At 43.3% G+C, this 14469-nt stretch overlaps 1 protein-coding gene across 1 annotated transcript in view; it reads right to left on the bottom strand.

The window, feature by feature from the left end:
• Positions 1-14469, bottom strand: part of SCIN (scinderin) — a 208545-nt gene that overhangs the window by 172629 nt on the left and 21447 nt on the right. The gene's annotated exons all lie outside the window — the stretch shown is intronic.

The raw sequence follows: 14469 nt of genomic DNA, 5'->3' as shown, positions 1-14469 counted from the left end.
CCCCCTCTCTTCCCTCTTGCCATCCAGCATCTATTTTCTCTATCCTTGTGTAGTTTTCTCCTCTTTTCCCTTTCCCTCATCTCTGTCAGTATGCAACTCCTTCCTTTTTCTTCATTCCCCCTCCATCCATATGCATCTCCTTCCTCTCTCTCTTCCCTCTCCTCCATCCATGTCCACCATTTTCCTCTCTCTCCGCCCGCGCCATCCATGTTCATCTCTCTTCCCTCCCCTCCATCCATGTCCAGCATTTCTCCTCTCTCACCTTCATCCATGTGCATCTCCTCCTGTCTTCCCTCCCCTCCATCCATGTCCAGCATTTCTCCTGCCCTCCCCTGCATCCATGTCCAGCAACTCTCCTCTCTCCCTGCCCTCACCCATCCATGTCCAGCAACTCTCCTCTCCCCTGTCCTCCCCTCCATCCATTCATGTCCAGCAACTGTCCTCTCTCCCCTGTTCTCTCCCCCCATCCATATCCAGCAATTCTCCTCTCTCTCCCCTGCCCTCCCCTCCATGTCTAGCGATTTCTCCTCTCCCCTCCCTCCCATCCATGTCCAGCAATTCTCCACTGCCCTCCCCTCCATGCCCAGCGATTTCTCCTCTCTCCTCTGCCCTCCCCTCCATGTCCAGTGACGCCAACCCCACCTGCCCCCCTGAGTTCCAGTTCCAACCCCCCTGCCCGACCTCTTATCCCTCAACAGTCCTCCTTGCTTTCCTGCCTCCCAGCCATAGCTTAAAACTCATTTTACTAACCTGACTGAAGTCGTGACTGCAGAAGCAGAGTACAGCCGGCTCAGCCTTCCCCTTCTCTCTCAGCGTCCCGCCCTTGTGTAAACAGGAAATGAGGGTGGGACCACAGCTGAAAGAGAAGGGGAAGGCTGAGCCGGCTGTACTCTGCTTCTGCAGTCACGACTTCAGTCAGGTTAGTAAAATGAGTTTTAGATGTTGTTGGGTTGGGGCTAGTTAGGGTGGGCGGGCCTGGAGCAAAAGTGGCTGGGCCTGGGCCCATCCAGGCCCGCCCATGGCTACGCCCCTGCAACTATTCCAAGACTCGCATTGCATCAGACCCATCCAGTAACAAGTTAAGTAAGTGATGATAGAGCTTCAGTATGGAGCTTTACTATAAGTGGGGATTATCAATGGCACATGGGATTGCTGATTGACCTTCCCTTCCGCCTCAATATTTACATGAACACAAAGAGCAGCAACTGCAGACAATGACACCATAGAGCCCCTCACAAAGTCATCATCTTGGTTCTATTATCCCTCTTGGGAAATCCACCTTTACAGGCTTTGCATCATAACAATCTTTTAGGTCTTCTGCAACTCAGGATTCAAATTTGTGTGGTAACCCAGAAATGAATGTAGTTTTCTTCTCTGTGTTTTCCAGCATCACTGCAAAGCTGAACACTTCAGTAGCTAGTTCCTATCAGACAATGTCCTTAGAAACCTGGTGTTAACTAATGGTTTTCTTTGCTTTATAAATGAGCTAGTTTGTAGGCTTTGTTTTCCAAACCTTTGAACTTGGCAAATTCCACCTCTAATTCTACACATTCACAATCCAATATCCAAAATCACTTATTCCAGTGGTTCCTAAACCTGGTCCTGGAGGCACTCCAGCCGGTCAGGTTTTCAGGATACCCATAATGAATATTCATGAGAGAGATTTGCATGCAGTGGAGTTAGAAATATTTTTGTAGCGCCAGAAATGGCACATGCTGGAGGTAGGAACTACTGCAAGGGACTCCCAGTTATCTATCTGGACAGTGGGTTGAATATCACAGGCTATTTGGATAGCACAGGTACTGACCCTCTGTCCAGATACTCAGCTTCAGGCACCATTCAGATATTGGTGCTGAATATCTGGATTTATTTCAGCTAGGGTGGCCAATGTTTAAAAAAAATGTTGACTGCCCCAGCTGAATACTGATGTGGAAGGTGAGGATAGGCAAAGTGAAAGGGCTGTATGGACTTTATCTACCAGCACGTTTAATATGTAAATAAATGCCAAAACAGCATTTCAACAGAGTCCATATGGTGTGAACTGTGTACTATGTTCCTGTACAAACACATTTTTATTATACTTCTACTAATAAAACCATCCAAATCTTTATTGATCCAGACTTTGCTCAAGGAAGCTGCTGTGTATGATGTGGGTTAGAATTGCTCGCAGTCTTCTGCTTTTGACCCCTCTATCAGTTTTAGGGCTTGATGAATCAAGATCTTTCTCCAGAGACAGAGAATGGCGGAAAAGCTGTATCGAATTAGACTCTAGTATGATTTATCTATTCAGTTTGATATACTACTATACTCCTTTCCTTATTCAGACAATGTTAATTGGTAATGTGAAATCTTTTCTTCTAGCTGTTTATGCACAGGCCTTACTCTCTGAACACATTTAATTAAAGGTAGGTGAAATCAGACAATAGATAATTTTGCAAATTTCACCAAACAGTGCAACAACTGAGAAAGCACAAGCAGATGGATTTTATCAAGAATGTGTATGCATCCACAGACAGTGGACCCACATAGATCCAAACATTCACTCCTTGCTCCCCCCTCCCCTCCCCTCAAGAGTAGTAAATATTATTCACTATGTTGGATATGTTTGTTTGTATGTGTGTGTGTGAGGGGAGGAAAAATGTATACACATTACACTAAAACGGTTCTATTTTAATTTTTTTAAAAAAGTTAATTGATTTTTTGCAGTTGATTGCACATTGTTTTTCCATGAATCATGGTGGGATAAGCACACCCCATTGTAGAAGGGGTAACATCTTTACTGTGACAGAAATGAAACTCATTCCTATGCCAGGCTTTGAGAGATTATTTCTGTCACTCAGATTAGCTGTTAATGCTTCCCTCAACACTTACATTGCTCCAAATAGATCCTTCTTCTGGAGTTCATCAGCAATATATCTAGATGCACTTGGAAACTTTTTTAAGCAGACCTGTGACACCCAATGTTTTCTGTTGTGTTATCTAGGGCTGTACTGAATATTTCAATTTGATTTGATTCGGCCCCAACTACATTATTTGAATTTGGACTAATAGTGATTAAAATTTGAATATGAATAATTTGGGGCTCTACTGTTCTGAATCCTACTGAAATAAATCACTTTCTCTTTGATTTCACATTGCTTCTTTTATTATTCGTTATGGGTCCTTTTACAAAGGCGCGCTGAAAAATGGCTTGCGGTAGTGTAGGTGCAGGATTTGGGGGCACGTCGATCCATTTTTTAGCGCGCCTGTAAAAAATACCTCTTTTTTTTTTGGCTGAAAATGGATGTGCGGCAAAATCAAAATTGCCACGCGTCCATTTTGGATCTGAGACCTTACCACCAGCCATAGACCTAATGGTAAAGAATCTAGGCGGTAATGACCTACCTGCATCAGATGTCACTTGGCGAACATCCATTACATGCACCAGAAAATAAAAAAATATTTTTCAGATTCGAGTAGCGGACGCGCACCAAAATTGAAATTACCTCAAGGGCTGAGCGGTAACTCCAATTTGGCGTGTGTTTGGCGCACATAGGTGCCTACATGGCTTAGTAAAATGGGCCCTATGTTAAAGCTCAATGCCCATTATTCATAGTCAGTATTCATATTTGGCTGAATAATATTTCTCATTATTCGTATTCGGCCGAATAGTAAAACATGCTATTCAGTACAGCTCTAGTGTTATCATTACCAAAATGTAACACATTTGTTAGCATGCCTTTAAAAAATAAGTACACGCAAAATCAATCTGACACATTAACCTACAGATGAACATCCTTAAAATCAATTAACAGATGTTAAAAAGTTGTATTAACAAAAGTTTGAAACAAAAAATATATACAGAAATTGTGGGAAAAGTTAGAAAACCACCCCAAAATTTGTTCCTATGTGTATTCCTATTTGATATAAAAAATTGTAGGACTAGTCTACTGATTAAATCAGCACACTGAGAACAAGAGAAGTCAGGGTTCAATCCTGCTTCTTCCACTGACCTTCGGCAAGTCACTTCATCCTCCATTACATCCTCCATTGGGCAGGGAGGTACCAGTGGAACCTACGTATATAATTATTAGCCTTGAGCCTGGATCTGGACAAGCCGAATAATAAAATCCAAATCCAAAATAATTCCAGAATTATTTATTTATTTATTGCACTTGTATCCCACATTTTCCCACCTATTTGCAGGCTCAATGTGGCTTACAGAGCTTTGTTATGACTATTGTCATTCCAGGATATCAGATACAATTAGTAATGAACAGAGAGTAAGTATGGGAAGAAAAAGGAAAGTGATAGGCGGGTAAGTATAGAAAGTGGATTTTCATAGCTGGGTGGGATGGTGAGGTAGTTTACTAAGGCTATGGGTTCCCTTTGTAGGCCTTGTTGAAGAGATATGTCTTCAGAGATTTGCGAAAGTTAGTTGTTTCATCAATAGTTTTCAGGGCTGTAGGTAGTGCGTTCCACAGCTGCGTGCTTATGTAAGAGAAGGTAGTGGCGTGCATCAGTTTGTATTTTAGTCCTTTACAGCTGGGGACGTGCAGATTGAGAAATTTGCGGGATGATCTTATGGCGTTTCTGGGAGGTAGGTCCATGAGGTTTAGCATGTAGATTGGGGTAGGATAGGATGTAAGCAATATTTCAGAGAAAGAACACACATTCAAACTGCCTATTTTCTATCATTAAGATATTTCCACAGTCCCTACTCTAGCATTGGCTTCACCTATTTTAGGCACTTGTTTAGTTGCTGGGGAACTTATTAAGAATCAAGAATTTCTTACATCACAGAACCCTCTATGTTCCAAACCCAACAAAGACTTTATTGAATGTGAAGGTAAAAAGACTTTGTACTCTAGTTTGAGACTTTATGAGCTAAACCTTCACACCCTTCCTAGTGGAAAAACTAGCCAGGAAAATCCATGCAGAAATGTGTAAACATACTGCCTTCAAACATAGCATGACAATGAGAGGATTTATTTGCAATGATTTCAAAGATAACTTCTTTCACAATGTCACCAGGCACACATTTTCTTATTTCTGTGTCTATTTCAAACTTATATACTGCCTTCCTCCCGCAAAGGGAGACCTGATCCAAAGCAGTTTACAATCCAACAACTTCAAAACCCAAACACAATGGGTTAAATTCAGTAAAAAGCCCCCAATTTGAGCGCTGCAAAAAAAATGGGTGTATGTGCTGTTCTATAAATGGCGCTCTGAGTTGGGCGCCGTTAATAGAAAAGTGCTTAGTGCTGGAATCTACGCCTCATTTTGGGCACAAGAATTTAGACCAATTGAAACCTGGTATAAATCCTTGCACCTGAGTGGAAGAGTAGCCTAGTGGTTAGTGCAGCAGACTTTGACCCTAGGGAGCTGGGTTCTATTCCCACTGCAGTTCCTTGTGACTCTGGGCAAGTCCCTTAACTCTCCATTCCCCCAGATATAGGTGTGTACCTGTATTTACTATGAAAACTGCTTTGAATATAGTTGCAAAAATCAGAGAAAGACAGTATATTAAGTATCTTTTCCCTAAATTAGGTACGGATCTGTCATACTCTATAACACAAATTCTAGGAATGCCCCTCCCATGTTCACAGCTTTTTTCAGATCCATGCTTATAATATTTTTGTGCACATCTTTATATAATACCAACTAGGAAGATGCACACGTAAATACAAATGGTTGCCAATTATTGACAATAATTGATTGTTAGTAGCCAATTATTGGCACTAATTGGCTCATTTTTCAATTAAATTATATATGCAAATTGGGCATGTGCACCCAAATTTGCATGCACAATTTTGAGCACCAGTTATTGAATTTGGGGGAATATGTATTAAAACACTAAAACACATAAAGCACAAGTAGAAATCAATACATTCTACTGATCCTAACTCCCACTCTCACTGGCAGACCAAAAAGGGGAAGCACAACTCAAATATCATACATTCTGTGGTAATATCATGGGTTGTGTTTCATTCAGGTCAGAAGTTAGATTGTGTTCCTATAATGGTTTAGTTTCCTCACAGACAGCACAAGATCAGAAATGTAGAAAAACAGTTCAGAATAACTCTGAAATAAATTTTCTGCTATCTAATGTGGCGCGAATCACAGGTTAGTTTCTGGGCACGTTTCCAAACCACAGATAAAGAGGTGATATTAATTCAGTTTACAAGTTATCGCAGGTGCATGACAACTGCTATTAGAAGACAAACATCTCAAAACATTCACAGTCTTGGCAACGGAGTTTCTCTAATAGTTCTTGAAAGGCATGCAAGGTCTGAAAACACTTTCAAAGCCAATTTAGCTGTTTTTCCAAAGGGAGCAAAACTGATATTGAAGCGAACTGTGCATATGTCTTGGCCATCTGCGTATGAAGGAGACAATTTTATAAAGGGTTTACGTTTTATATACAGATATTTAGAGGGCACTTTTACTAAGCTGTGCTACAAAGCGGCCTGTGCTATTTTTAGCACATGGGTTTCACGCATGCTGAGGCCACTTTTAGCGTGGCAGTAAAATGTCCACAATTTCTATTTTTCCATTCATGGCCACATGCTAAATTCCCAGTTAGCACATGAGCCCTCACCGTCACCTATTTACAAAGCAATAAAGGGTTCCTGTGCTAACTTCACATTAATTGAGCAGTGTACAGCAATTTACCTGTGCTATTCAATTAGCGCAGGGCACACCTACTCTTTTCCTCTAAACATGTCCCAGCACTAAAAATATTTTATATTTTGTTGTGTGGAATTGGCGTGCATTGATCCCAGAACTATAGTGGGACACTTGAGCGCATCCCACAACAGTGCCTTTTTTGTACCTGGGGCAATGGAGGGTTAAGTGTCTTGCCCAGAGTCACAGGGAACTGTGGTGGGAATTGAACCCAGTTCCCCTGCTTCTCAGGTCGTTGCTCTAACTTTTTGTGCATATATACCATCATATATGCATAAAATTTGTACCACAGAAAGGTGGTATATCAAATGTATGACCCATACCCATATGATTGTAACACATTTCTAGTTTCTTCAAATTCAAACATTAACTATTTAAGTTGTAAGGGATCATCAGAGGTGGACTTCTTTAAGAGATGAATCTCTCACTTGTGCAGGAAGTAGATGACATAACTAGTTCATCATCAGTCCATAATATTTTTGAAAACTTTTTTGTTTACAATCTTTTTGAATCTTTTAAAATCTTATCACTTTTTGTCACCTCTTCAAAGTAACCTTTTTCTATTTGTTACATTTTTTGTCCATTTTTCAGTCCATACAGATATACAACATGTTTTGCAAAAACGTTGAATGTAGTTTGCTCAGAATCAGAAAGCAGATCTGGCCCCCTCTCTACTCCTTTAGACCTTTGAAAGCCTGAAACAAAAGAACTGTTAAATGGTCAACCAGTGTTTAACAAAAGCAGGCTAGGTGGACATAGGAGAGATAATTACTACCATTCTCCAAGAACAGGATCTGTATATTAACAGGAATCAATGAAGCTGGATATAACAAAAGATCATCTACCTACTCCCAGACAATGACAATCTTAATCTGGTCAAGTACATTCTGGGGTGTATACCACAGTAGCTGGTCATCCAGGAAGCATGTGACCAGCTAAATCTAGTTTTCCAGGCCTCCTTCTGCAAATCCAGAAAACCAGTTTCAACTATCTTTGAGTGGTGATTGGGTTAGTACACACCATCTGACTTCAGCTCAACCAGAATTATAAAAGATGGACACTCATTGAGCCTCTCTCTGTACCTCTCTCTGAACCCCTTGCTGTACTCTCTGGACCTTCTCTGGACTCCACACACCCAAGATAAGACTTTTTCCATGTTCCTCTCTCGTCCATACTACAAATAGAAGACTTCTCTCCCAGCAAAGATCTGCTTTCTGATTCTGAGCAAGATTCAGTCAAAGTTTTTGCAAAACATTTTGATATATCTGTATCCAGCAAAAGTAATAACCCTGAAAATTCATCACATCATGCTACATCAACACTAAACTCCCTTCTCCATATCTTGGTCCCTGTCTAAGGCTAGGTATGGGAGAAGCCTGCTTCTGTTCAATCCGCATACCCATCTTTTCCTCCCCTCCCTTTTAAGATATTAGTACCAGCAGGCTGTGGCTAGTATTCCATTAGCTATTAGACCAGCAGTTTAGCAATAGTTTTTTTTTTTTTTAAATAAGGGCAGAGGATGGTGAATGCTTTCACTCATTGCTAATTTTCCTAGACATTTCTTTATAAAAGCACTGCACTGCTTTGGGCCTGAAAAAGTAAATACATGAGTTAAGGATCCAGGCTGAAAAGAGAAACAAGCCTTTGTAGCATTTTTGGAACAATCACTCTCAGTCACACAGAGTGCTATTGGTTTGGATAGGATTGGATTGGATTTATCATTTTTATATACTACAAAATTACCTTTGTGTTAAAGCAGTTTAAAATCATCAATTTCAAGGAAAAAATTGTTACAAACATACCATACCATTAAAATAAAATCTCCAATATCTCAATTTAAAATACTATTGAAATGACTAAGTTTTTAAAAGTTTGCAAAAAGCAAGATAAAACGGAACTACTTGAAAATCCACAGGAAGAGAGTTCCAGAGAAAAGATCCAGCATATGGTGGGCTGTTTTTCAATGCAGACTGCAGTAGCATTGTTCTTGGGCCTTCAGTCTGGCCTAAGGGACTATTTTAGGGGCCTACCATCAGCCTGAAATCGGAGGATCTGTAACTAGCAAGAAAATGACTGACTGGGCAACACTGACAATAACAGATCATAACAGTAGACTGTAACAACTTTCTATCCCTTTCTCTCTCGTTTCTAAATATCACACACAAGGGAATACTGTAGCTAGGAGCTCGCCCCACTTTATAATCACTTGGAGAAAAGGAGGAACAAATGAGGGGTGAATCATTAAAAATAGGCCTGTGCAAAGCCGAAAAAAAAAAGTTCATTTTCAGATTTTCTAAATATTGTATTTCCAAATTTTTCCCAGCCTCTATGCCAGGCTCAAATGTCATGTGGGTACTGCAGTGCACTTCAGGCAGGCGGACCCAGGCCCATCCCCCCCTACCTGTTACACTTGTGGTGGTAAATGGGAGCCCTCCAAAACCCACCCAAAACCCACTGTACCCACATCCCACATCTAGGTGCCCCCCGTTACCCTTTAAGGGCTGTGGTAGTGTTGTACAGTTGTTGGTAGTGGGTTTTGGGGGGCTCAGCACCCAAGGTAAGGGAGCTATGCACCTGGGAACAATTTGTGAAGTCCACTGCAGTGCCCCCTAGGGTGCCCGGTTGGTGTCCTGGCATATGAGAGGGGGACCAGTGCAGTATGAATGCTGGCTCCTCCGACAACCAAATGACTTGGATTTGGTCATTTTTGAGATGGGCGTCCTCAGTTTCCATTATCGGCGAAAACCGAGGTCGCCCACCTCTAAGGCCGGCCTAAATGACAAGATGGTCGACCTAAATGTCTAGATTTGGGCGTCCCCAACCGTATTATCGAAATGAAAGATGGACGCCCATCTTGTTTCGATAATACGGGATGCCCCGCCCCTTCGCAGGGGCGTCCTTAGAGATGGGCGCCCTTAAAAATGGGTGCCCAGTTCGATTATGCCCTTCCACGTTACTATGTATGCTTCATAGGTATACACAGATACAATCTACTTGCAAGCACTGTTCCCTCTAAGCTAGGGGTTCTCAACCCAGTCCTTATGATATATCTAGCCAGTCAGGTTTTCAGAGTATCCACAATGAATATTCATGAAACCGATTTGCATGTTCTACCTCCATTCTATGCAGATCTGTGTCATGCATATTCATTGTGGGTATCCTGAAACCCTGACTGGCTAGGTGTGTCCTGAGGACTGGGTTGAGAATCTGAGTCCTCCCAACTACATTGCTGGCAGGGGGCAGGGGGGGGTGCTTCGATGTTGTGTTTTCAATGGCTAGGGACAGGCAAGTTCACTGGAGTCTAGTAGACTGTCTCTCACACACACACACACACACACTAGCAGGACTGTAGGTGGAGGACTCCCGCTCAGCTTAGAGGGAAGTGCTTGCATGCACTAAACATTTTTAGGCACCCAATTGAACGGAATAACCCCCCAAAAAATGCTCATCCCAAATCATGAATATGTGCAGAAATTAAGATGAAATTTGATGGCCATTGATAAGTTGCCACTAATGGCTAGACACAACAGTGGCGTAGCCAGAAGGCAATTTTTGGGTGGGCCAACAGGTCGGATGGGTGAGCACTAGGGTTGCCAACTTTCTGAAAGAGAAAAACCCACCATCTGATGCACCCGTGCCCTGCCTCACCCCATGCTCCACCCCTACTCCGCTCCCAATAACTTCAATGAGGGTAGCAGTGCAGGCCACACTGAAGCTTGAAGGAAGTCCAAAAGACTGCACTCTTCAGTCCCCATTGAGCCATGGTCCCCCAACACATATATGCTTCTCCTGTATAAGGGCTTGTCAATTCTTTTGTGGCCACAACCCCATAATAGTGGCCAAATAAAATTATGTGACCCCCCCTCAGAGGTGCAGAACAATTATGTACCTATAGAGAGCCCACTCAAGTTGTGACCCCAAATGTGGGTTTTGTGAACCCATTTGGTATCCCAACCCACAGTTTGGGAAGCTCTGTCTTATATGGTATTGAAGCCAAATACATCCTGCATCCACAGAACCCCCTGGCCCTTCCCCAACAGTGGATGCAGAGCAGGGCTAGGACACTTCCCCATAAAACTCACCAAATATATATTTGTCTCTTGTGTAATCTCAATAACAGACATGTAAAGTAATTCAAGCTACTCAGAACCTAGATCAAATCTATCATTCCAGCACTAGCTCCCAAAACAAGGATTCTACGTACAATATTTTAGGGTCCTAAATATTACAGTGATGCCCTAAAATATCAATACATCTATTAGGAAAACTGAATAAGCCAAATTACTACAGAATGCTACATAGAATATTCATACTAAAAGAATACCTTGGTCACACACACAGAACACAAATGTCAAATACAGAATAGGTGACCACAAATATAAACATGAATTAAACCGAAATCCCAAGAAGCCAGCCTTTTCATGTAGTACAATACCAGAGAACTAGAAAGAGATACATTTCCTCCTATACTGTGCAAAAAAGAAAGATGGCACATGCCAGGGATGGTGTTAGAGGAGTGCAGCTAGGGCAACTACCCTTGGCCTCCTGGCTAGAGAGAGCCACAAGCCTGCCAGATAATGTGCTTTGGGGTCCCTCCTAGATTTCTGCCCTGGGCCCCAGCCATATCTAACACCACATCTGGCAGGATGTACATTTCAAATCTGACGTATTGTAATCACAAAATAGAAAATAAAATTATTTTTTCTACCTTTTGTTGTTTGGTCATGTTTTTTTTTTTCCAAATAATGTTCATCCCAGGCTCTGGTTTCTGCTTCCTTCTCTTAACTCTCTTGCTAGGATCTTCTGTCCATTTGACATTTCTTCTCTCTTCATGCTCACCTTCCATCTTTGTGCCTCTATCTTTCCCCATCCAGCTTCTCTTCCCTCCTGCATTTGGCTTGCCTGCCCTCCCTCCTTTTCTCACTTGTTCTGTGTGTTTAGTATTTGACTCCCTGTTCTTTCATTCCTTGGGTTCAGTACCCCTTCTCCCTCTCCCCTTCCCTTCTCCCTCTCCCTTCCCCCAGGTTCAGCACCTCTCTTCCTTCCAGCCAGTCAGCCGCCGCCTCCCATGAGTACAACACCTCTCTCCCTTCCCCCCTGCCCCCCAAGGGGTCCAACATCTTTCTCCATTCCCTCCAGCCCCCCCCCCATGTCCAGTACCCCTCTCCCTTCTCTCCAACCTACCCCCATGGGTCCAGCACTTCTCTCCCTTCCCTGCAGCCCCTCCTCCAACAGCTCCAGCATCTCTTTCCCTCCAGCCCTTCCCCCCACAGCTCCAGCCCCTGTCTCCCTACAGCCCCCCCCCCATATGTCCAGACACCCAGCCTGCCCCTACCATAGGGCAGCACTTCTCTCCCTTCCCTCCAGACCCCGCCCCCGAAGGTCATCTCTTTCTTTTTCCTCCCTGCTTGTTGCTCCTTTCCCTGTGCTCCCACCCCGTCCCGCGAGCCCAGCACTTCAGCTCTCTTCCTCCCTGCCTCTGTTGCGCTGCTTCCAGTACCGGCGTGCGCACTCGCAGTGAAAAACGGGGTTCCCTCTGCAGCGTGCATCGGCGTCCCGCCCTAACAGGAAGTTGCATCGGAGAGGGCGGGATGCGGAAGAGCGAACCCCGAAGCCGGCCCGCGTATGCGAATCGCTGACAGGTAGCACACACCAATAACTTTTAATCCAGAAGCACCGCCGCAGAAGGACAAAAAAAAAAAACTGAACTGAAGGACTCGACGGATGGGAGTGGGAGCGGAGGGAAGGAAGCGAACCAGCTAGGGATTGGGGACATCAAGTGCGCCATTCCTGGGTGGGCCTTGGGCAAAAGTGGGTGGGCCTGGGCCCAACCAGGCCCACCCGTGGCTACGCCCCTGAGACACAAAACATATGAAGGGCAAGAAGTGTTTCTTGAGAAAACACATGCAAATGAACACCAGTAAGTCAAACAGCTTCAGGTGGTGTTTTGTGTTCAACTAAATTCATACATAAAATGAAATGATACCTGACACTTGTTTGCTAGTTTTTATTTCCTGCAATGTAAGTGGGATAACACAGAGGCAGCCATTCCCTCATTGTGAGTAATTTCCTAGCCTTTTGTTTTCAGGGTGTAGGTTTCACACATCTCTATCTGATATGCACTGCAGAAGTGTGACACTCTTTTACAAAGTTCAAAATGAGGTTGAAACTTTAGTTTTTTGAGCAGGTTGATGGTGAAAGATCTGCTTGAGGACAGCACAAGGCAGCTAAACCTTTCACTTTCTGCTATTTTTTTCTTCTTTTTATTATATTTTGTAAACACTGTAAGGGAAGGGGGAGTTATCAAGGTGTGGTAAAAGGAGAGCTCTTACCATACTATGATTTACCATGAGTAACAGCAACCTGTCTATTTCCTGTGACATAGGACTAATGCTGCTTGCGAGCCATTTAACAAGCAGCATTAATCTATCGGCCTGGGAGCACGATAGATAGATAGATAAGATAGAGGTGGGACTGGTGGTTGGGAGGCGGGGGATAGTGCTGGGCAGACTTATACGGTCTGTGCCAGAGCCGGTGGTGGGAGGCGGGGCTGGTGGTTGGGAGGCGGGGATAGTGCTGGGCAGACTTATACGGTCTGTGCCAGAGCCGGTGGTTAGGAGGCGGGGCTGGTGGTTGGGAGGCGGGGATAGTGCTGGGCAGACTTATACGGTCTGTGCCCTGAAAAGGACAGGTACAAATCAAAGTAGGGTATACACAAAAAGTAGCACATATGAGCTATCTTGTTGGGCAGACTGGATGGACTATGCAGGTCTTTTTCTGCCATCATCTACTATGTTACTATGTTACTATTAGCCCCCTTTCCCCAAAGGACTCCTATCCCAACCTCAAGGGCCTACTGGCTCATACCTGCTGATCCAGCAGATCCTTTAGGCAGGAATGATTCACAGCCACTCCTGCCCTTGCTGGCACTGTCCTTCAAAATGGTGCTCCTAGTGGTAGTCCTGCACTACTACCTCTTGGGGATCATATTTCCATACACAAGAGAATGAATAATTCTGCTTTTCATTCAGCACTGTATATCTGCTATTGTTAATAGGCAAAACTCCCGTGTATATTATTTTTTAATAGAAATAAAGGAGAAATTATTCTTTAAATATTTTGTGGCCTACTAGCTTTTTTTTTTTTTTGGTTAGTGCTGTTGATCGAGAACCTGGGGAACTAAGTTCAGTTCCCACTGCACTTCCTTGTGTTCCTGGGGCAAATCACTTAACCAGTGCATTTTTTCTAGCAAAAAAAGAGCCGGTGCTCAAATGCTAGGCCACCCTTCAGGGGTGGGGTGATCGCTGAGGGATCCACCCCACAATAGCCAGGTCCCCTGCAACCAGTCACAGAATCCATGACAAGGCAGAATTGGCGTGTAGTGCATGAGCTCTTTCATTAAAACTTGGGGTCCATGGGTCAATTTTAGCAGACAATGGAAAAGGTGCCAGTACTGAGTACCCTCAAGTACCCCTTCAAAAAAAAGCCTTGCACTTAACCCTCCATTGCCCCAGGTATAAAACTTAGATTGTGAGTCAACTAAGGACAGAAAAAGTACCTGCAAATAGTACATGTAAGCCACTTTGGTTGTACTCGCAAAAAGGTTGTATATCAAATCTATGCCCCCCCCCCCCCCAACCCTTTAATATAGCAATGCAGTTAATAGGAGGCTAATATTATGGAGAAATTTAAAATCCCCAAAATATTCTTCTTTTTCAACAGTTATTATATCATCTGTGATGATTTCCAAGCCATACTAACTGGAATCAAAAAGAAAAATGAATACTAATTTATGCACCTGAT

The sequence above is a fragment of the Microcaecilia unicolor genome, chromosome 1 (assembly GCF_901765095.1).
Source record: "Microcaecilia unicolor chromosome 1, aMicUni1.1, whole genome shotgun sequence".
Classification (NCBI taxonomy): Eukaryota; Metazoa; Chordata; class Amphibia; order Gymnophiona; family Siphonopidae; genus Microcaecilia; species Microcaecilia unicolor.
Note: the sequence above shows the minus strand (reverse complement) of the source record. Positions and strands in the feature narration are given on the sequence as shown.